This window comes from Melitaea cinxia, chromosome 19 (assembly GCF_905220565.1).
Source record: "Melitaea cinxia chromosome 19, ilMelCinx1.1, whole genome shotgun sequence".
NCBI classification, from domain to species: domain Eukaryota; kingdom Metazoa; phylum Arthropoda; class Insecta; order Lepidoptera; family Nymphalidae; genus Melitaea; species Melitaea cinxia.
Window position 1 is genome coordinate 5,720,601 of NC_059412.1, and position 25,919 is coordinate 5,746,519.

Below are 25,919 nucleotides of genomic sequence, written 5' to 3' on the forward strand. Positions count from 1 at the left end.
GGTTGGTTAAGAGGATATAGTGCAACATAAAACGATTCAATATTTGCTTCTCTAAAATGACCTTTATATTCATACAAGAAAATTTTTGTTATATTAAATGATGTGAATATCTAGATAACAGCACAATGATTGTAATAACTAAAAATTGTTGTTGATGTCGTGTTGAGGTAGGTTTTAATTCGCAGTCCATGTTCTTTCAAATAAACAATTATTATTATGATTAATATATTATTATTATTATTATAGGCTCGTAGCCTTTACTTGAGTTCCTAAATATAATGCGAATAAAATGATACGGTTTAATTTATACCAATTCAATTTCCGTTCGAATTAAGAGAACCAACCTGACTTGCTAAATTTTCCTCTGCAATAAAATGAATACTATTTATATTTTATAATGAACTTGTTATATTCATATGCTGAATAAAATGTCGTATCGTATAGTGCAAATGTCTTGATAGCGGGTACGTTAGCCAACGGTACTGCTATTCAAATTCACGTTAGCTTACCGTTTCGTTATTTACAAATCGTATCGTGCAAACTGAAGATTAACGACAGTTTAACTTAGTATTAATTATTTCAAACTATAGAACCTTGATAACTCAAACCTCAATAATATAAAAACCTAAAATTAAAAAAATAATTATCTTTTCCCTTCCCTTTAAAGCCTCTATTTCTTAACATACACACCTCTAAACTCAATGAAAAAGTTCAGTATTGGCCCTCAGTTTCTTAAAGAAATGTTTCGATAAACTCTACAACATGAACTGTCAGCGAATGAGTCATTTTTGTACAAAATGTGCAAAACAAAAAAGTTTTTAGAATATATTACTTGTGCTTATTATTCACTAGTTAAACTGATATCTAAACAATTAATCAATAACATAACATTCACCTATGGTTTCTTTGAAACCCTTTAAAACTGTACATTTTACTTGGAAGTTGGATCATTGGTGATCGAAAGATCACTGTCCATGAAAAATTATAGTATATTATATATAAATATATTATATATAATAATACTTGGTCATCAATTCAAAATTCATTCAAAATTTCAAAAGGTAAGCCCGAATCAAAAAAAAAACAAACCCGAATCTGATAATGAGCCAATTACGAACTCTATCATCGCAACATTCAAACAATGTTGCAGAGGTCATTGAACCATGTGTCAGATTAACAATAAAATGTCATAATATTCAACTACAAAATACAGTATACTCGTATTTATATTCTGGTAAAATTAATTTTCGTAGATAATTCAATCGAAATCGATTAAAAATAAAAATTCAAATACTGAAATCGATAATTAAATCGTATTAAAAATAAAAATCGTAGTAAAAATTCAAATACTGAAAATTACTTTTGTCACAATCATTGTAAATTTGAAAGTATTTATCAATTTGAAATAAACTAATTAATTAAACATGTAAAGTGTTAAATTGATTTTTAACTGACTTCAAAAAAGAAGGACGTTACTCAATTCGACCGTATATACAATATATATTTTTTAATGTATGTTCGGGAATAGCTTCTTCGTTTATGAACCGATTTCGATAATTCTTTTTTTATTAGAAAGGAGCTATTTCAAATATAGTACCATGATAAGGAAACCAGGATCTGATGATGGAATCCCAGAGGAATCGAGGAAAACCCTCGAAAATCATAGTGCGTTTGGTAATGTTTTTCGTCTACTTACGTTGTATTACGTGTCGATGTATTAAATACTTTGTCCTTTTCCGAATTGATTTTCGTATGTCAGAATATGATTAAAATACTTTAATAACTTGATGGTATGTATTTATTGTCACTAAATCTTAAAAAGGAAAAGAAATTAATAACGTTATCAAAACAACCCATGTCTGACCTTCATTCTCCGATTACATAAAGCAAAAAACAAAACGCAATTTGGATATACCTGATTTTGATTTCAACGATCATAACAATAAAAAGAAACAGAGTATTGAAAAACAATCAAAATCACGTAACATTCCATCCCGTCAGACTATACCCCAATAATCTCTCCAAACAAACAACACAAAATAATAATTATGTATATGAAAAAGGTTTCATATACCTGATTTGGATAGTTATAATAAAAACGAAATAAAGATTTTTTTTTTTATATATCACTAGTTCTGCAAACAAGCGTACGGCTCACCTGATAGTAAGAGATTATCGTAGCTTATAGACGCCTGCAACACCAGAAGCATCGCAAGCGCGTTGCCGACCAAATCCCCAATCCCCCAGGAGCTCTGGTCACCTTACTCACCAACAGGAACACAATACTGCTTGAAAACAGTATTATTTTGCTGTGATCTTCTGTAAGGTACTACCCCAGTCGGGCTGCTCCATATTTTGAGCAGGAAATTCCTGCTGTGCCCTACCTCAGTTATTTAAAAACGATCATCAGTGTTAAAAACAATTAAAAACACACGGTAAAATTCTATACACTCAACTCATAACCCGTTCTCAAAAGCGGATAGGTTTTCCTTACAAGGTCGATTCGTGACCAGACGCAACCCATATCGCGATCTAAGTTATTTATCTTAATAAAGATATAAATTATACATTTTAATTAATATAATTATTCTTTATTAAATCTTTAATATGGAATTTTAATATATTCAATTGTAACTTAAATTGTTTATTTTGTACTGTGATATATACATATTTATGTATTTTTACCACATATCATTACATGGCAAGCGAATAATTAGTTTTGTTTTTAAGGATTATGAATGGGTGGGTGTGTTGGTATGAGTATGTTGTGTATGTAGAATTTAATACTTTTTTGATGACAGTGCGTATGATTCATTTTTTGACAACGGAGATACACGATCAAAATTGATGAATCTTAAAAACAACGGTATCTCTTCGAAATACAATGCTTCGGACATTCACCTTAACATAGGTTACATTACCTACTCATTAAATACCTACACGCTACATATAATATATATATTACTTAGAATTTAACTGAATTAATTAATTTTATTTATTTAGTTTCAATTATATATAGGTACTAGCTGTGCTCGCGCCTTCGTCCGCGTGGAATTTAACAAAAAAGTTATTGTTCAGTTCGAAGACTTATAAAATAAATAAATTCCTAAAATAAAAGTAGCTTAAGTTACTTTTTACTACATCAGCTTTCTGCCAGTAAAAGTCTCGTCAAAATCAGTCAATATGTACCGTGTATACATCTATGTGCATTTAGTATAAAGCGGTTATTTTAATATTACAAAGAGACAATCCAAATATATTTATTTGTGTAGATATCTAAATGAAGCAACGAATGCAATTTAGACACTTGTCTAATTGATTGACATTTACAGTTAATAGCCTATTCAGGCTATTAACTTCCTCAATAAGTAGGTGTCGTAAAATATTCGCACGTACAAACCAAACCTTATAGTTAACTCTTTAAGAAACTATATAAAACGTACGATATGAAGAAAATATTTGGAACTTGGAACACCTTGGAACTTAAGAAGCCGACCGATGGCGGGATAACCATCCAACTGCTGGCTTTGAAATACACAGGCCGAAGACGGGCAGCAGCGTCTTCGGTGCGACAAAGCCAGTACTGCGGTCACCAACCCGTCTGACCAGCGTGGTGACTATGGGCAAAACACATGAGTTCACGTTATTTTTGGCATAAACTTGTGGAGGCCTATGTCCAGCAGTGGACTGTATAGGCTGTAATGATGAAGAAAATATGGAGAGTACATCGTGCGAAACAACAGCAGTGACGCTGAGTGACGCTTTAAATCGCTAGGTATTTTAAGGTATTTATTTATTAATTTACAGAAAAAAAAACAATTTATGTGATAAACAGTGCAGCAAAAATAATTAGCAGTTTAACAGTGCGCTCTGTTTCTAAAGTAATAATCAGTTCAATCAATCAATTAGCTCAGCCTATTGCAGTCCAGTGCTGGACATAGGCCTCCATAATCTTCACTTCCGCAATTCTTGAAGACAAAAGTCTGCGAGCAATGCGTCCTGCCTGTGTTAACATACGGAGCCGAGACGTGGACACTGACGAAGGGACTGGTCCACAAGTTTAAAAGTAATAATACTAAAGTACAAATGATATTATAAACTAATATAAAAATATGGCATTAAGCTACACAAATAATAGGTTATACATGTAAATAAATATAATTGGTAAAAAAATGAACATAAAGTGGGTAAAGAAAAATAATAATTAGAATAAAAATAATAAATGCAGCCATTTCATTCTCCCTCTATATATTGGTCTAAAAATAATTTGTTAAGTATGTTTTTATAGTTTTTTTTTTTTAATTTTTTCCTAAAATCCGATGGCAAATTATTTATTAAGAAAGGAATAATATATTCAAGCGTACGTTTTCCATAAATATTAAGTATTATATAGTATATAAGTATTATTGGTATTTGTCAAGTATCCAAGTTATATACCAGCGTTTACTATAAACTATCGACACTATATATTTTAATTTTAGATTTTTACTATATTATTTTTATTTTATTATATTTATAATTTTATTAATTTAAAAAAGAACATTTTATTTTTAACCTACTTCCAAAAAGGAAGAGATTTACAATTCGATTGTATTTTTTATGTATTACCTCAGAAGTTTTGACTGGGCGGATTTGGATTTGGTTTCGATGATTTGATCCTTTTTTAACCGACTTCCAAAAAAGGAGGAGGTTCTCAATTCGACTGTATTTTTTTTTTTTTTTTTTTTTTTTTTTTTTATGTATGTTACATCAGAACTTTTGACCGGGTAGACCGATTTCGACAGATTTTGTTTTAATCGAAAGGTGGTGTGTGCCAATTGGTCCCATTTAAATTTATTTGAGATCTAACAACTACTTTTCGAGTTATATCTAATAATGTGTTTTTACTTGACGCTTTTTTCGTCGACCTACGTTGTATTATACCGCATAACTTTCTACTGAATATACTGATTTTGATAATTCTCTTTTTGTTGGAAAGAAGATATCCCTAGTTTGGTACCGTGATAAGGAAACCAGGATCTGATGATGGGATCCCAGAGAAATCGAGGGAAACTCTCGAAAGTCCGTAATAACTTTTTACTGGGTGTATCGATTTTGATAATTTTTAATTTAATCGAAAGCTGATATTTATCATATGGTCACATATAAATTTTATCGAGATCTGATAACTACTTTTTGAGTAATCTTTGATAACGCGTAGTCGCTTGACTATTTTTTCGTCGATCTACGTTGTATTACTTGTCGATGTAATTGAAGTCGGTTTTTTTTTCGTTTGCAAGCAAACACAATTATTTAAATCGAAAGTTAGGGTGTGGCATACAGTCCCATTCTATTTAATTGAGATCTGACAAGTACTTTTCCAGCTATATATAAAAATGCGAATTTACTTGAGAATTTTTTGTCTTCCTACGTTGTATTGCTTGTCTATATAATTAAAGTTAGTCTCTATTTTCGTTTGCAAGCAAACACAATAATTATTATATAAAATAGTAATCGATCTTAATGAGTAAGCTTCAGACGTGTGTGGAAGCTGCCACACGCACTTTTTTATTTTTACTTAACATATGGTCTTATTGAGTGACATTTATATATCAATGGAAGTACTGGCTCAAATTTAAAAAAAAAACGTTGGATGGCCCATTTACCGATGAAGGCAAAAGGTTTTTTTTCTAAAACGGGTATGAAACCGCCGGACACCGCGGGATATGAGTGTATAGAAGTAAACTTATTATATTATTATATGTATAAAGTAAATAATACGGAATATAACAACCAGGCCTCGTCTGACTATGAATAATGTATGAAGGTTTAATTCATTATTTATTGAATGATCTTATTCAATGACACTTCGAGAGCAGTGTCACCGTTACTGTCAGTGTCGAGAATATAATCAGGATAACATAAACAACAATAAGAATGGTTTTAATGTACATTTTTTTGTTTACAAATATTATAACTGGAATACATAGCAGATTAAAGTTTGCGAACTACCTATAACGACACAATACAAACAATATTTTAATTAAAAATAGCTCCTGGCAGAGTTACCTCTTTTGGTAATTGAGGATAGGGTCGGCAACGCGCTTGCGATGCTTTTGGTAATGCAGGCGTCTATAAACTGCGGTAATCGCTTAAAAACCTTGAAAATCTTAAAAAAAAAATTGAATTCTACATTTTTTAAATTTTTTTTGCACAATTTTTGTTATTGTTATAACATCGTTGACGTCGTTCTCAGGTTTTACGGCATGACAATAAAACATTAATATGTATATGTCTGAGCTTTAGATTTAATTTATTCAAATATGCTTTAAGAGTATTTAGTAATAATCATTGTTCAATAACGTATTATGTTAATTTGAAGCTAACATCGATTTGGAATGTAGATTCTGACAAGTCAATAAGTAGCTGTTGAAACAACAGAATTTAAATTCCGAATCGCCGGTTGTTTTGCAGTAAATATTATAATTAATTGATTATTTAAAAGAGTATTCAAATAAATACATTTTTAAATTTATTTAATTACTGCATTGTATTAGCTGCGCCAGCGACTTCGTCTGCACGGAATTTAACGAAAAAGTTCTGTTCAGTTCTCAGAGCTATAAAATAAATAGATAAAAGTAGCCTTAGCTACAGTTTATTATATCAGCTGCATGCCAGTTAAAGTCCAGTCAAAATTGGTCCATCTGTTTCAGAGATTAGGCGGAACAAACAGACAAACACACCGACAAAATTGTAACGAATGTTATTTCGGTATATGTACCGTGCATTTAGTAAATATCGATTATTTTAATATTACAAAGAGACACTCCAATTTTATTTATTTGTATATATTTTATCGCATTTGCGTACTACACGGGTTTGTTTCCAATGTACCTTAAGCAAATTATAATAATTAGGAATAATTATAGTAAATAATTACGCATTAGTAAATACGAATAACGTACATATCGATTGCAAAATTAACTCTAACGATAATTTATTGCCAAACACAAATAAGTACTTGCAGTAATTAACCGTCGTAATTTCAAGTCGTAACCTACACAGTTTCGACAGGAGTACTTTTTCCTTACTGTATGTCGTTCCTTACTGTACTATATATATTTATTATAACATATAATTTTATTATTATAAAAAAAAAAACGACTTAAATCTTTGTGATAACAAAAAAACTTAGGTGTTATAATGCACAATAATTTTATGTAGTACTATTAAGAAATAGGTAACATGATGATGACAGATGTAGGACCATTAAGTGTGTTTCAATCATATTGGATATTTTATTAATTAATATAAAAATACTATGCAGTTGACAAATTTTGGTTGTTATATAATAGAACATTTCAAAATTTTAAATACGTATACTAAAATATATAATTATAGTAACGCGGGGTAAGACAGGGGGATGTAATATCACCGAAACTGTTTACCACTGCTCTAGAGGATGTTTTTAAGACCTTGGATTGGGGGGAACGGGGCATCAACGTCAACGGTGAATTCATCTCTCACCTTCGTTTCGCCGACGATATTGTCATCTTTGCGGAGACGCTGGATGAGTTAGGCCAAATGCTGGCCGGCCTAAACGAGTCCTCCCGACGTGTCGGTCTCTGTATGAACTTGGATAAGACGAAAGTTATGTTTAACAACCAAGTCATACCGATACCGGTATCAGTCGATGGTACCCTTCTCGAAGTTGTTCAGGATTATATTTACCTAGGCCATACTATCCAACTAGGCCGCAACAACTTCGAGAAGGAGGCCGATAGGAGGATTCGGTTGGGCTGGGCGGCGTTTGGCAGACTCCGTCGAGTCTTCACTTCGAAGATTCCGCAATGCTTGAAGACAAAAGTTTTCGAGCAATGCGTCCTGCCTGTGTTAACATACGGAGCCGAGACGTGGACACTGACCAAGGGACTGTTCCACAAGCTTAAAGTCGCTCAACGTGCAATGGAACGGGCTATGCTTGGGGTCTCTCTCAAAGACAGGATTAGAAATGAGACTATCCGCGAGAGAACGAAAGTAACCGACATAGCCCACAGAATTAGCAAGTTGAAGTGGCAGTGGGCTGGTCATCTGTGCCGCAGGACCGATGGCCGTTGGAGTAGATGGGTCCTAGAGTGGAGACCGCGTCTTGGCAAACGCAGTGTGGGACGTCCTCCGGCCCGTTGGACCGACGATCTACGTAAGATTGCCGGTGTAGGCTGGATGAGGATTGCGGAAGACCGGGATGTGTGGCGCGAACTTGGGGAGGCCTATGTCCAGCAGTGGACTGCGATAGGCTGAAGTGATACTAAAATATATATTTAAAAGTGTGTTAAAAGTATAAGTAAGTGAAGTATCAATTTTAAAAATAAATTTAAGTATTAAATTATAAAATCACGAGTGTAAAATAATAAGTTGAAACTTAAATTAACAAATTTTAAATAACACAAGTGAAACCGCGTTGGGCCTAATCCTCTACCGTTGCATAATCGACTAATGGAATTTAGCAATAAATATTTATCAATAAATTAGCAGTTATTTGTTGATATAATGATATATAGACAATGATCTTAGGCTTGTCTTCCCACGCCTTTAATTTGTTACATTTCTAAAGTATGAAAGCTTGTAAGCGATTTAAATGTATTCGTGAAAGTTTATTTAAATAAATAATATTGAATACAATATCAGTTACAATCGTTTAGATGTAGTTGTGCGAAATATTTCATTAGCCAAAGTTAGATACAATTCCCGTACATTGCAAACATTTAAATTTATTCAAATATTTTGATGTCTGAGAGGTTTCCAAGACTTCAAAATGCCTCTGTTATTCTCTAATTATAAATTTAATTATTCTCTTGTCTTGTATTTTTACAGTACAGTGGAATTTTTAGGGGCTATTTCAGTCAAGTGTACCTAGAAACTAACTATTAAAGTAAAATTTTGCATACTTTGCCGTCCATTTTTTAAATATCACGCCTTAGCCTGTAATATCCCACTGCTGCGGCATAGACCACTTTCCCCACGTAGGAGAAGGATCAGAGCTTAATCCACTACGCTGCTCCAATGCGGGTTGGTAGATTTTTAAATATCACCTGATATTATTTTTAGCCGACTTTTTTCGATTTTTTTTTCGACCGTATATATATATATTTTTTTATATATGTTCGGAGATAACTTCGTTTATGAGCCGATTTTGATAATTCTTTTTTTGTTGGAAAGGAGATATCCCAAGTGTAGTACCATGACAAGAAAACCAGGATCTGATGATGGAATCCCAGAAAATCGAGGGAAATCCTTGAAAAACATAGTGAAGACTAGTGCGTTTGTTAATTTTTTTCGTTTACTTACGGTGTATTACTTGTCGATGTAATTGAAGTCGGTTTTTTTCGTTTGCGAGCAAACACGATTATTCTAAAAAAATATTTCTTGAAAAAAATCTGACACTACTTGTATAATTACTAAAGTGCATTAGAGTAGCCTGGTCTATTCTCAAACTATTTTTTTATTCGAAAAGCTGTCATGTTATAATGCATAACACAGCTAGTTACACAGACAAAAACAATTTTACTATATAATTAAATAATTAACTATAATTAATGAGTACTAATTAATAGTATTACTTAACGAAGGCTACCAATAAGTGATATAGAAATTGCATAATCTAATAAAAAAATATAAGTATTGCGACCTTGTGCAGTTATACAAGAAAAAGCAATTAACAAGAATCGTATAAAACATCGTAATTTGAACTAGAATGTTGTACTGAGTTATGTAAGGCCGCCTGCCTTGGCGTCGACCCACTAGCGCCTACGATGGGATCCATGACACATTCCGTTTAAGATGTGGTCACCGTTAAGTAATCCACATAACATAATTGTAACTATTTTGATTTATGATACTCCTACCTAGTCATGACTTCATATGGTGTCGCTAAAGACTATATATTTTTTTTCTTATAAGCAGTTATAACTTTTTAATATAAGAGTCTTAGGAGGTACAGCTTAGAAAGTAACGTATTTGGTTTCAGACTCTTTCAATTTTGAAACTGTATGTTGGAGAAAATAAACACGAATCTTAGAAAAAATTTAATATACATCTATTTGTTCAACACCTGTGTGAGGGGGAAAACGCGAAAATGATTTTGTCTTACTATTTATAAATTCTTTTTTCAAATGTCCAAATGTCGCAGTTGTTTAGTCATTGATGAAATTTGGCACAGAGTAACGTCATAGTGTGGAAACGTTCGTTAAGTTATATAGACATTGCACGTTTAGTTCGACAAAAATTAAAATTTCAATATGTTTAATCTTTGTCAATACATTATCACCGCTTCAATAAAATATTCTAAGCTTTGTTTTTTAAATCTTAGCTTATAATTCACCACACACGTTAACTTTTAAACATTAATTAATCACGTAATCTCAATAATCTTCATTGGTTAGATATATAGCTAAACAAAGTTTTTGAATTAATAACACTTATATAAGTAGAAAATATTTGTAACTACATAATTATAGTACTCATTCACCTAATATTTAAAAATTATATGTATATACTAGCTGACCCCGCAAACGTTGTTTTGCCATATATGTTACTAACTGCTTAACCCCCCCCCCTTATAGCTTAGGGGTATGAAAATTAGATGTTGGCCGATTCTCAGACCTACCTGACATGCACACAAAATTAGATAAAAATCGGTCCAGCCGTTTCGAAGCAGTTTGTTAACTAGCATTGTGACACGAGAATTTTATATAAAAGAAGATATACTTATATAATGATATTACAAATAATTGTGTTTGCAGACAAACGAAAAAAAAACCGACTTCAATTACATCGACAAGTAATACAACGTAGATCGACGAAAAAATAGTCAAGTAACTACGCGTTATCACAGATTACTTAAAAAAGTAGTTATCAGATCTCGATAAAATTTAAATGTGACCATATGATGAACATCAGCTTTTCATTAAATTAAAAATTATCAAAATCGAAACACCCAGTAAAAGTTATTGCGGATTTTCGAGAGTTTCCCTCGATTTCTCTGGGATCCCATCATCAGATCCTGGTTTCCTTATCATGGTACTAAACTAGAGATATCCCCTTTCCAAAAAAAAAGAATTATCAAAATCGGTATATCCAGTAGAAAGTTATGCGGTATAATACAACGTAGGTCGACGAAAAAAGCGTCAAATAAAAACGCATTATTAGATATAACTCAAAAAGTAGTTGTTAGATCTCAAATAAATTTAAATGGGACCAATTGACACACACCACCTTTCGATTAAAACAAAATTTGTCGAAATCGGTCTACCCGGTCAAAAGTTCTGATGTAACCACATTTAAAAAAAAATAAAAAAAAAAAAAAAAAATACAGTCGAATTGAGAACCTCCTCCTTTTTTGGAAGTCGGTTAAAAATATGTATCTATATCAGCCGGCTGTTATAATACAGAAACTAACGCCGAATTGCACGAAACAAAATTAAAATTTAAGTAGAAATCACTACTTAAATTTTAATTTTGATTCGTGCAACTCGGCGTAAGTTGCCTATCTTAAGAACAGGCAACCGTACGTGTCTGTTAAGCGTATTTCTATTTCTTAGCACCAATAACTCGTATAATGCTTAAAGGAAGACTATCCTTGTGATTTATATCTGACATACACGTGTTAATCTCGTTAACTGATCCACTGGCACCGTTAAACCGCCATTCTAAATACACAAGATTACGTATTTCCAATAAACCTACTAAGATATGACCTACTCTAGTATTTCCCTTACGTTGGCAAATTTAACATTTACGTGTGAGTAACAAACTGCAAAGTCATGAATATTCTATAAATATATGTAAAAGTCAATAATAACATTATACAAAACTACCATTGCCGTATTTCCGTGTGAAATAATGTTAATAATATGACAATTATGTTTTTTTATTCCACATTAAGGCAAAAAATAATAATAAATTATTTATTTTGTACCAAATACCTTTACAATTTATAATGACTTCTTGATGTTGAGCCTGAAGTATTTTCACCTAAATTAGACTATCTCTTAAATTAGTTTTACTGTTAAGCAGACGCTTTTAGTTATAGCAACTGGGAACAACTAGAAATTAGAAACACCCAACAACAGGCTGTTTTCCATTTACATGTAATGATGCTGCAGTAACAAATTTTTCTCAGTGTTTGTCAACCATTGATGAAAATTCGTCCAAAGTTGAGATTGTCATTGATATATAAAATTGTTATGTTATGTGTTTTAGTTTACTTAAGATTTATTTTATTTATTGTGGTAATATTTTATAATATACTAGCTGACCCAGTCACGTTTACTGTGGCTCAGTAATTATAATTTATTAAAATATATGTAAATTCTATATTCAAAGGCGCCATCTATAATCTAGAAATAGACATCTATAATCTAGAATAGATCTATCGGATATCTGCGTAATTTGGATGCCAAACCGCCCTCTTTTAGAAAATAGAAGTACTGCGCCATCTGCCGGATATCTGTGCAACTTAGATGCCATAACGCCATCTATTAGGATTTTATAGAACTAACCGATAAATACACACTAAAATCGTATAATAAACATTTAATTTGCAATGTTGATGACTAATATTGAGATCAATAACTGAGATAAAAACTACCCTATCTCCCAAGTTGGAAAAAATTACAAATTCAGTTAAGTAGCTTCGGAGTTTACCGCTAACGTACATCGTGACACGAAATTTATATATATATATATATATATATATATAGATTACTATAATAATACGAGTATATATATTACTACAATAACACATCGTCTCGATAGCTTGTGTATAGTTATACAATTGAAGGTATGTGTAAGTATGCGTGCGTGCGTATGGAAAATTATGAGCGTTCACTTATTGTTTGTGTGTGTGTGTGTGTGTGAGTTGAGCAAGAAAAGGCGTTTTTCTTTTATACTTCATATATTTGTTATAAGATCAAATTAAAGTTTTGTTTTATTTGGATTAATAAAAAATCTACATTTCATTCACGCAATATTTTACCCAACGACGTGGTACGATGTGGTATTTGTGAAGTGAGCTGTGTTTTACGACAATACTTCTTTGTTTGCGGTGTTTCTCAACTGCAACAGTGTTGACACACACGTATTTTTTAGATTATTAACTTCACAGAAAAATTTGAACCTTATTAACATTGTTTTTAATAGGTCTATTATTTTTTTTCTTATTTATACTGTCCTTGTCACATTTTATTAAACATTTTTTTCCTTTAACAAAATTATTTTAAGCTTATTAATAAAACATAATTAGCAAGGGCTACTTAAACAACACACAAAAAAACACAAACAAAAACACAACAAACACAAACAAAAAACAAAAACATAAAACACAAACAAAACTTAAAGAAATAGGTATAAACTCTTATTTTTGTGAAGTATTGAAATGTGATTTTTATACAATCAATTTAAGTAATTTTAGTAAAATTACGCTACCTTTTAACCGACTTCCAAAAAAGGAGGAGGTTCTCAATTCGACTGTATTTTTTTAATCGAAAGGTGGTATGTGTCAATTGGTCCCATTTAAATTTATTTGAGATCTAACTACTCCTTTTCGAGCTATATCTAATAAAGCGTACTTTATGCTTTATTTTACTTGACGCTTTTTTCGTCGACCTACGTTGTATTATACCGCATAACTTTCTACTGGATGTACCGATTTTGATAATTCTTTTTTTGTTGGAAAGGAGATATCTTTAATTTAGTACCATGATAAGGAAACCAGGATCGGATGATGGAATCCTAGAGAAATCGAGGGAAACTCTCGAAAATCCGCAATAACTTTTTACTGGGTGTACCGATTTTGATGATTTTTAATTTATACGAATGCTGATGTTTATCATGTGGTCAAATATAAATTTTATTGAGATCTGATAACTACTTTTTGAGTAATCTTTGATAACGCGTAGTTACTTGACTATTTTTTTGTCGATCTACGTTGTATTACTCGTCGATGTAATTGAAGTCGGTTTTTTTTTTCGTTTGCGAGCAAACACAATTATTTCTTCAAAATAACTTGCAATATAAGTCATTCCTTGGTTTGATAGCTGAAAGTGGTGCCAGTAAGGTGTATTCTTTTTTACTAATGTTACATAGATAAAGGACGAAGGAGAATATTTGGTGATTGAAAACTAAATTGATTGTATTAATTCCTTTACCAATTCTCCTTACTCGATTTTCGCTGTATATAATTATCCATTGTTAAAGATTGTATATTTTATTTAAAAAATTTATTCAGTCTTAAACGCCATCTTTTCTCTCTGTGGTTAATGGTATCTGTGGTTTGAAAATAACCGGTATCAGTACAATCCAAGAGAAATATACACAAAAAAACACTTAGAGTTTTTGTAATATAAGTGTGTATTGCAAAGTCGTCAGTTGTATTGACTTGTTCGAGCTGTCGGAATTTTCGTGACAGAGACCTAATTCTGGTTTAACTTTCACAAAACCGCAGTGTTTACGTTAACCGTAAACTGAGTTTTGTTTTAACACATTTTCTTTATTTAAATTCTTTAGATTGTTTTTGTTTTTATTTCTAACCGCAGGCATCAAATAATAATATAAATATCATCATAACGCTTGAGACGCAGGTACGGTATATTTTATCTACTTCTCAGTACGGCACTGGGCACTTCATACAACAATAGTATTTACATAACCCTATCGCACATGGACATAGGTCTCCACAAATTGGCGCCAAAAATTTCGTGAACTCATGCGTGTTGCTCATAGTCACGACACTAGGCAGGCGCGTTGGTGACCGCAGGGCTGGCTTTGTCGCACCGAAGACGCTGCTGCTCGTCTTCGGTCTGTGTATTTCAAAGCCAGCAGTTGGATTGTTATGCCGCTACCGGTCGGCTTTTTAAGTTTCAAGGCGGTAGTGGAACTGTGTTATCCCTTAGTCGTCTCTTACGACACCCACGGGAAGAGAGGGAGTGGCTATATTCTTTACTGCCGTTACCACACAGCTAAGTAGCTAGTATTATTGTCCTAATATTCTTTGAACTTTGTTTTTGTTTTAAATTGAAAAATAATCTTTATTTTATGTTTTAATGCTATTTTATCACAGATAAGTAAGCTATATTTTATCAGGAGAAATTATAACAGCCAACATAGTATAACAATGCCGGGAACGAAAGGCTAGTTCAATTTTTTTATAATAATAATAAATCTTTATTCCAGGCAAATAATGACCGATTCTACATTTTTTTTTTCTTGTTTAGTGATAATATTTAGAATCCATAGAACAAAAATAAATAAAACATAAATGTGAAAATAATATTACGATTTTAAAATAATAATACAATTTAATAAATATAATTGATACAATTAATCTAGAATTGGAAAAAATTTTAATACAATAAATATACTTCAAAATTATATAATCGTAGCTATTTTTTTAAAGTTCGTTAATAATAAATTAAATTATTTAATTAAGTCTTTAATATACAGACATTTACTGTGGACATTTTTATGAACTAAAGTCGGTCCTTACGAAACTAGCAAAGAAGCGGCAAATAACAATTTCATAGAAAATATTTCTATTACTTACTAAGCACCATAAAATATATTGTAATTAACGTCGTCGTAAAAAACTCGTTAAAATGTAATTTTCTAGCGAAAGTAACCAATAGAAGATAGTTGCTATAGAGACAACATATTTTATTAACGTGTTTATTTTAAGGCTTTTACTAAAAAGTTTTGTGGCAAAATTTTAAGTTTTTTGAGCGTAATCGCCTTGAAATCTGTGTTAATCTTTAGTATTATTATTTGAACTATACTGGTTTATTATATTAAAACAAAAAATAATAATAAATGTGCTCGTTCAAATTAGGTTTTGTAGAATGTGGAAGGCCCACTATTTAGGATAATTCCCTAACATGATGAGTAGTGATTGATATCTTGTGATTATGATGATAACCGAGACCAATGGCAACATGCTCCTAGATGTGATGGGAACACCCACAATCATATGTAAAATTAGAAATTTTCTACCTCGAGCGGGTATCGAGCCCTCGACTTCTAATACACCAGTAAGCAAAACAAGAGACTGTCACTAGCTGTTTCTTAAAAAAAGTTGCCTCTTAATAAAAAAAAAGATGTAATGACGACATTTAATAGGACAAGAAAAAACCTACAAGGTATTACGAACCTTCCGCGTTCCACATACCCGAGTAGAAAAAAGGTCAGGCTCAACCAGATCATGTATCTGGACCGGATCAGGATAGGATAAGGTACGCCTGATCCGGCAAGCTCTATCAGGACCAGGTCCGGTCCAGACAAAGATAGTCTGATGTAAAATATAATCAAGTATGGTAAGGCATACTGGATCAGGACCAGGTCTGGCCCAGACAAGGATAGCCTGATGTAAAATATAATCAAGTATGGTAAGGCATACTGGATCAGGACCAGGTCCGGTCCAGACAAGGATAGACTGATATAAAATATAACCAAGTATGGTAAGGCATACTGCATCAGGACCAGGTCCGGTCCAGACAAGGGTAGCCTGATGTAAAATATAACCAAGTATGGTAAGGCATACTGCATCAGGACCAGGTCTAGATCAAATAAGAACAGCCTAGGTAGTAAAGAATATAGCCACTCCCTCTCTTCCCGTGGGTGTCGTAAGAGGCGACTAAGGGATAACGCAGTTCCACTACCACCTTGGAACTTAAGAAGCCGACCGATGGCGAGATAACCATCTAACCGCTGGCTTTGAAACACACAGGCCGAAGATGGGCAGCAGCGTCTTAGGTGCGACAAAGCCAGCCCTGCGGTCACCAACCTGCCTGCCCAGGCAACACACACGAGTTTACGCCATTTTTGACGTGAACTTATGGAGGCCTATGTCCAGCAGTGGATCTGTGTTCGGCTGAAATGATGATGATGATTTAAGTTGTATTTGCATCAAATCAGATTAATCTAGTGTGAATTTTTTTCAACTGAACTCAGCTAGCATAAATTTTATTTGTAACAATGGAATAAATAACAATTTAATTCAATTCAAGATATTTTTGACCAAAAATTTTAATGAATCTAATCGTTTAATATTATTAGTCTAGTAAATACCATATAGCTGAGTACATAATAATAACTATTATAATCGTAATCTTCTACCCGCTTATATTTATATATTTAAGTATATCTAAATTTATTATATTTTTATATAAGTATTTATTATATTACTAGCTGGGCCCGCAACTTCGACGGCGTGGGATTTAAAAAAAAAAATTGTTCAATTCGTAGTTATTCGTATTAAGTAGCCTAAGTTACTCCTTGTTACATCAACTATCTGCCAATGAAAGTCCCGTCAAAATCTGTCCAGCCGTTTCAGAGATTAGATAATACCAAATTCGATTTTAAATAATAATCAGAAGAAATTTCCATCGATTTAATGAAATATTTTTAGATTAAAAATATTAATTATTTATTCGTTTATTACTTGTTTTGTTACTTTAAACCAATAATTTTACTTGTTTCATTTGCATACCCAATTTCGTACCTAATTTGTTAACTCAGAATACAAAAAAAAACTGTGTGTTTGTTCTGTAATCTAAATTTGTTAGATAAATAAGTAGGTAGGTATGTGATTTTCCAAGTATTTTTGCTCCATAACTCTTGATATAAACCCTGCCTGATTAGCCTGATTTAGACCTAGCTACATATATACTAATCTGTTATTTTGACTTTATTAAATTTCACTAACGCGTGATAGTTAAATTTTCGACACCAGCAATTTATACTACGCCAATTCGATTTTTCGATAAGTTTGTTTTTTAATGCGAACTTGATAAAATGTGTTTTTTTATGTAATAAAAAAAATTGTGAAATTGCAATGAATAAATTAACTATTAAAGATACCAAATTTCAAATAAGTTTCTTAATTAATATAAAAGGTATCACGTTTTTCCCTTTTATAAGTCTCTATTGTAAAGTTCACTTTTAAGAGTTAGCTTAGTATAAATTGCTGGTGTCGTTTTAAGATAGCCGTCAAAAAATAAATAAATCAATGAACAGAGTTATTTTTCTTTACTCTTGATTTGAAATTCAATTCCAAGATTTCGACTTAATTAGATACTATTTTTATTTCCGTTTTTCATTAAATTTATAGAAACAATAATTACCTACATGACGTAAAGTTATTTTTATCATAATTATGATCGATTTATTCATTTATTGTATTACAAGCACAATTTGATAGTCTGTAGTTGTTAATTTGTTATTCATAGGTCACTTCAGCACCAGTCAATTGAGTATATTATATATAAAAAACTGCCTTTAATTTCTATTAAATAACATGAATATAATAACGAATATAACATAATATAATCTTGCATTGAATTATATACAATAAATAAAACTTAACGAAAATATTAATATAAATACAACATAATAAGGAACGAAATATAAGCAACAGCGTGTGACGTCACGAAGGAACATGTCGGATCTTGTTCACAGTGTTCTTCGTTAAGACGCACATCACTCACATCAGTGCACAGAACATTAAATACTCTAGGAGCATCAGTGTTTCAGTGTATTAATCTTTGAAGTGATAAAGAATTTTGTGTCATAAAAAAGCGTTTCTTGAAAGTATAATTATATTTTTATATAACTTAAAAGTTATTTGTCGATTAGCATATTAATGTAAATAATATCAAGATTAAATAAGTTCAATACAAAAACTGAACCATATTAATATTGTGTTAAACAATAATTGTGTTTGCTCGCAAACGAAAAAAAAACCGACTTCAATTACATCGAAGAGTAATACAACGTAGATCGACGAAAAAATAGTAATACTTTGTTCGTATTCCATATAACGCGACATTATAAAATTGTAGAATTATATAATGTTCTACTGTTATTTCTAACATTTTGTTAGCGATTGTAGGCAGAAATTTCATAAAAGGCCCGTCGTCGATTCGCGCGAAGCGCTGACATCGCTTATTACGGCGGGTTTTTTAGTTGAAGCGGATTTATATTGAATTACGGTTTATGTCTTTTTTATTAAAAATATGTAATGTTCATGTTTTCACACAGCTCCGATGCACGACTGGAGTTTACCCCTTCAGATCAACTGTCTAAATAGGCACAAAAAGGCTTACTAGTCTAAGAAATATATTATTACTATATCAAATTGTGAATAAATTAATGCAATAACGCCATCTATCGGAACCTAATTGCGTTATTAGAAAACGTCTGAACGCCATCTCTAACAAGGTCATTCGTTCAGTAGATTTTACTGTTCAATTTTTTCATTCCGGGGCCTTAAATGAAAATCGATTCTTAAGGAGAAAACTCCAAAAACAGTCAAGTAAATACGCCATATCAGATATAGCTCAAAAAGTTCGAGTCAAATCTCAATTATATTTAAATGGGACCACATGATAAGCACCACCTATCGATTAAAAAAAGAATCATCGATATCGGTCCACCCAGTAAAATAGTAATGAGGTTAATATAACGTTGGTCGACGTAAAATAGCCAAGTAAATACCAAGTATTAGCGATAACTCAAAAATTAAAAGCTCAAATATATTTATAACGAATAAACTGCTACTCTCTACTCTAGTGGAATATTGTAATTTGATCGATAGTGAACGAAGTAATTTCATAACATTTTGATAGATGGCGTTGTGGCAAAGTATTGAACATGACCACAGTCGTCTTAACATCGTCATGTAAATACGTGTCATCAAAGATTACTCAAAAATTGCTCATTATATCTCAATCATATTTAAAACGGACAACATGACAAGTATTACCTTTTGATTTATACAAAAAAGATCAAAATCAGTGCACCCAGTAAAAAGATATAACGTTTATTACAACGTAGGCTGACGAAAAAACCGTCAAGTAAATACGCAATATTAGATATAACTCACAAATTACGAATCAAATCTCAATTAAATTTGAATGGGACCACGTGACAAATAGTAGCTTTTAATTTATATAAGAAACGTCAAAATCGGTGCACCCAGTAAAAAGTTATGAGGTATAATACAACGTAAGGTGACGAAAATAATGTCAAGTAAATACGCGTTATCAAAGATTAATCAAAAAGTAGTTATCAGATCTCGATAAAATTTATATGTGACCACATGATAAACATCAGCTTTCGATTAAAGTAAAAATTATCAAAATCGATACACCCAGTAAAAAGTTATTGCGGATTTTCAAGAGTTTCTCTCGATTTCTCTGGGATCCCATCATCAGATCCTGGTTTCCTTATCATGGTACTAAACTAGGGATATCCCCTTTCCAACAAAAAAAGAATTATCAAAATCGGTATACCCAGTAGAAAGTTATGTGGTATAATACAACGTAGGTCGACGAAAAAAGCGTCAAGTAAAAACGCATTATTAGATATAATTCGAAAAGTAGTTGTTAGATCTCAAATAAATTTAAATGGGACCAATCGGCACACACCACCTTTCGATTAAAACAAAATTTGTCGAAATCGGTCTACCTGGTCAAAAGTTCTGATGTAACATACATAAAAAAAAAAAAAAAAAAAAAAAAAAAAAAAAAAAAATACAGTCGAATTGAGAACCTCCTCCTTTTTTGGAAGTCGGTTAAAAAAAAAGTGTACTATAAACTTCTCTCTAGACGTTTGTATCGGTGTGTATTGTGTACATAATACGAACTTGTGGACTAATTTAGCTAGATAAAAATTTGTGTTGTGTGTAAAGCTTCGTTTTTATGTTTAATTACGTAAAACATTTAAGGTTAGTAAAAATCATTGAAAAAATACATTACAATTCTTTACTATTTTTAAAATAATTTTATATTTCAATAATCTGTTTTTTTCAGATGGTTTTTTTTATGCATTAGTTTTATTTTTAAATGATTCATCCAATAAAGAAATTGATATATTGAATATCGTGGTACCGGATGTAAATAGCCTGAATCATTGTTAAAAAGTACTAAGTATTGTAAATTATTACAAACGATAGTTAAAGAGAAGAAAGATAAAAATAAGAAGAAAGATAAATAAAAAGAAAGATAAGTTCAAATAAGTGGCACAGCAGGTAAATTATTATTTAAATTATAGATTTTTAAGAATTGCTATTTCATTGTCATAATAATAAGAAAGTAATTCACAATTACAATTAATATTATCAGAAACAATGGAAGAGGCAGAGGAAAAATTAATAAGATTAAAAAGAACCCCTATTCTTCTCTACCAATAATGAGTATTCTGCTAAAGCAAAAGCGGCTGCTGTTGAAAAAAGTTTCAAATTAAAAGCATTAGCAAAGGATTGATTCAAAATAGATAATATATTTAGCCAAATAGCTTTAGAGTTAACTGACGAATCCACTGAAATTGCAGGTAATATTTATTATTTAAAATGTAAATATTGTTGATTAATTTCTAATAATTTTTTTACGTTTTTTTTTTTACAAGGGATATATATTAATTGATATAAATTTATTTTTAATCGTTAATTTTTATACTATCAATTAAGTTATAATACTGAAATTTTATTTCAAATTTTTTCATTCCACTAGAACCTAAGAAATAGAAGCCAAAAAAATGTAACCAAAAAATTGTGAAGAAACAAGCCTAAAAACATAATCTCGAATGGTCATCTACATCAATAGCGTCTTCGATATCTTCATCACCACTGTCATCGTTATGTAAACCTATGAAAATAAATAATGAAACTAAAAAAACGAATTAATGACAGTACTAACTACATTGTTGGCTCAAAAGGAAAAAAAAATAGTTCATAATCTACACCATGCCACCTTGATCATCTTCATCATCAACTAAAAGTAGAAAAATAAGAAAAATCAATTCGAGTTTGAAGGACATAAATATGCTTATGGAAATAGCACATGAAGACAGTATTATCAGCAACAATTGCTGATAATCCCTTTTCATCATCATCATAAATCTGAAACAGAAGCTGAAATGAATATATTAGCAGCTAGATCATCATCAACAAAAAATACTGTATCCAGTGGTAAGAAAAAAATATATATTGTTTTTAATTTATTAGGATATCTATACTTATTATAATTATTTACAAAATCATAATAAAGATTCCATTCTGAAATTGTGGAGTGTTGTAATCGTGATAATATTTATCTCTCAATATTTTGAAACAATTTGAAATTTAAATCATTGTGTTAGTTAAAAAAAAAAAGTAATATATAATTTATTTTCAACAGATTCTTTGCTGGAATGTATCAAACATAATAACAGTCTATCAAAACAATTAGCGAATTTAAAAGTCCATATCTGCTGACGTTCCCAAATCCTATCTGAAATAAAAAAATAACAGTACTCAGCTGTTAGATTTCAGTTTATTAACAGATCCTGAAGGAAATCCAGTGGTCCAAAAATTAGAATTTCCGCTATCAACAATGGAAGATATTATTTTGATAAATTCAATGAAAAATTAAAAGGCCAAAAATATAAAAATAAAATGGTAAGTTTTTAATAAACTATATTCTTATATACAAATATATGAAAGATCTAATATAGTTGCTCTATCTGACAATATTGAAATTGACATATTTGATAAAATGCTAATCATAATAATTAATTAATCATACAAATAATTATAATAAATTTTCTTTTCCAGAATAAACATATATACTTTTCTCTTGATGGAAAAAATACTTTTACCCATAATATGGGAAATATTACTCGTGTTTATATAACAAGAGATGTCATAATTATGTAGAAGTTAAAGCAACTTCAAAAAAAAGTTTTCAAAGATACGACTTTTTCACTTCTATAAAAAGTATGTTAATCATAATATAGTGCAGGATTACTATCATTGATACCTAATTAATTATTTCTTAATTATATGTTATTATTTTATACCTAATAATAATTATTTTTTACTATTACTAATTTAATTACGTACATGATTAATTTAAATTTTGTATTTAAGCTGCAGTAAGACAGAAATTCGAAAAGAATCAAGAAAGTATTTTCGATAATAAATTCCCTCAAGCATTGTCTGTAGTATTGAATAATGCTAATATATTAATAAAGATTGGGATGGGTACAGGGTATTCAGGATCAAAAAACTACCATCTAATGAAGATAAATAAAAACAACTAATCGCTTTTAATTTATTTACTTTTTTAAAATCTTTTTTTTTTGCCAAGCAAACAAAAAGAAAAATTAATTCATAATATTTAATAACAATCATTATTATTATTAACTTTAACATAAAAATAATTGATATTTAAAGTAAAAACAAAAATAAATAATACATTTGAAAAAAATAAATGGAAATAAATATGTTTTTTTTTTCAATCGGATAAGTTTTATTTCTGTTTAAGTGCACAATAAAGTGTATTGTTATGTTATGTTAAGTTAAATATATATAATATGTTATTTTAAATATACATAGTATGTTAAGTAACATAATATATTTCTTTTTTTTTCTGACGTGACGTCTAATAAATCGATTAACGCCGGCTTCGTTACGCTCATATGTATGCTTGTGCCGCATCTATCTGATCGGCCTATGCATCCGAGGAGATGTTTTGTTACGACCGTTTGCAGACAACCAAGTTTTTTAATAATCAATTTTGTCAAGACTGTACATTCGTGTTTTATTTAAAAGGACCGCTCTGGGCATACTCGATTTGGATCAAGCAACCAAGGACCGGACCGTGCATGCCTGATCAGGACTAGATAAGGCATGTAACGCAAATGATGTATCTGGACCTGACCAGGGAAACCTGATCAGGTCCAGATCAGGTATGACCTGAGATCAGGAAAACCTGATCAGGTCCAGATCAGGTTTTCCTGATCAGGTCCAGATACATCATCTGCGTTACATGCCTTATCTAGTCCTGATCAGGCATGCACGGTCCGGTCCTGACTAGGAAGACGAAAAAATTTCTACTCGGGTACCTCATGGCAGCTGTCACTTCATAATGCACCCGCAACGTAACAGAGAACTACGCAACTTGGAAGAGTGCAACAAAAATGTCAAATTCTGTAGGTACAAAAGTGGTTTGCAATATGTGTTATGTGGAGTCTATGCTCATACATGCGTCATTTACATCTGTGAGGGTGCAAATGTATTTATTTAACAACTCCTTACTTTGCCTTAAGAATTCTAAAAGTACCTTTCTGTTGGATGCTTAAGTTACGAAAAAAGTCCTTTCTATTTCTTATTTTGTGTATAATGATAAAAAAGGATTTTTATTTAATGAGAAAAATATTGCTTTGACTGACATATCGAATCAAACAAATTTTAATTTGCCTTCAATATATGCATAATTACGTAATTCACACGCAATAAATAAGCAAATTAATCAAACAAATAGAAAAATAAATAGCACCTTACGTAAAAATGTATTTTGATAATAATATCCATAAACATCCTTACAAATTTATAAAGATGTCGCTTCAGCCTGTAATATCCCACTACTGGGCATAGGCCTCTTTCCCCATGTATGAGAAGGATCAGAACTTAATCTACCACGCTGCTCCAATGCGGGTTTGCGGATATATTCCCTACTATGAGTAACGATCGCTATCCGACCGATGGCTTAACGTGCTTTCCTAGGCACGGTGGGGAGGAGGTCCACAAGGACTGCACAAACACCCAGATCACGGCAATCACCTGTATGACCAATACAAATGTTTGTCATGTGCGTGGATCGAACCCGCAACCGCCAGCGCAACCGGCACAATCCATGGCTGTGACCGTTGCGCCAACGCGGAATAAAGACCTTAGATTATAAAATTATACAGTTTATATTTTTGATTTATCTATCATGTCGAGTTTTCAAGTATTTCGAATTTGAGAAATTCCATTTAATTAGAAATTCCAATCTTATAGACTATTAAACATTAACCTAATAGCAGGCATAACCCACAGGAGTCGAGCAATAACGATAAACGTCTACACGAAGTTGCAGGTGATATCGTGTAAGACTTACACAGATTGATATTATAATGAAACGCATAATATTAAAGTACATTACTTATTTGTTTCTGCAATATATTAGTAGAGGCTGCGGTTAGAGTGTGTGATTGTTGACCGCGAGTTGTATTGAAGGGTTGTCAAACGTCATAAAGACATTAAATACTCTTGTATTAGTCTGAATTGTGAAAACTATTTTATATACAGTAATATATTTATTTTATTTTATAAATTATATCGCAATCATACGAATACTTCTTTACAGTAATTCCAAATTTCAGATTCAACTTGAATTTTTTTTTAATAATCTACACAACGATCTTTAAAGTATTTATTTACAATTTGGTTTTTATAACATAAATATATTCTAAAATTAATTTAAAAAACAAACTTAATTTGTTTTATGAAACAAATGTGATCAAGCTTCATTGATAAAAGTTAAGTGCATTGATACATCCCTGTCAGAATCTTGAATGTCATTAAGCTACCGTTACAAATCTGCGTTTACCACGAGATTATAGACTTGAATCTGACGAAGCGTGTCCAATGGATATTAATATTGAAAAACATGTAGTTTTATAGAAGAAAATTGTGCATATATTTATTATTACTAGAAGTCGCCCAGTGGTCAAAATTCGACCATAATTAAAAATAAAAAAATAAAAAACGAATAATAATGAAAATAACGAAATTTAAAAAAAAAAAATCAATTTGACTACAGACTGATAATAATTAACAAAAAAGTATAATATGCGTGTGTCTCAAATACATGGTTGCGTGTGTAATGTTTTTTTTTTATTGATTTAATAAATTTTTATGCATGATAAAAAAAATATTTGTATTCTGCACTTCTCTAAAAAAACTTTTATATAAAACGCAATTTTCGGAAAAGAGGTAGAAAGTTGCTTCACGTATTCATATATAGATTTAACTATTTAAGTTTTACTAACCACCATCATTACTACTTATATAAATAAAAATTAAT

At 31.1% G+C, this 25,919-nt stretch overlaps 1 protein-coding gene and 1 long non-coding RNA gene across 2 annotated transcripts in view; one reads left to right on the plus strand and one right to left on the minus strand.

Moving 5' to 3' along the window:
• The window catches only part of LOC123662973 (glutaredoxin domain-containing cysteine-rich protein CG31559-like), a 115,387-nt gene that overhangs the window by 36,794 nt on the left and 52,674 nt on the right, over positions 1–25,919 (minus strand). The window lies entirely within an intron of this gene.
• LOC123662974 lies at positions 20,611–23,119 on the plus strand. Its single transcript, XR_006744582.1, has 7 exons — positions 20,611–20,755; positions 20,841–21,058; positions 21,153–21,360; positions 21,540–21,997; positions 22,206–22,465; positions 22,622–22,783; positions 22,937–23,119. It is a non-coding gene; the product is annotated as an uncharacterized LOC123662974 (long non-coding RNA).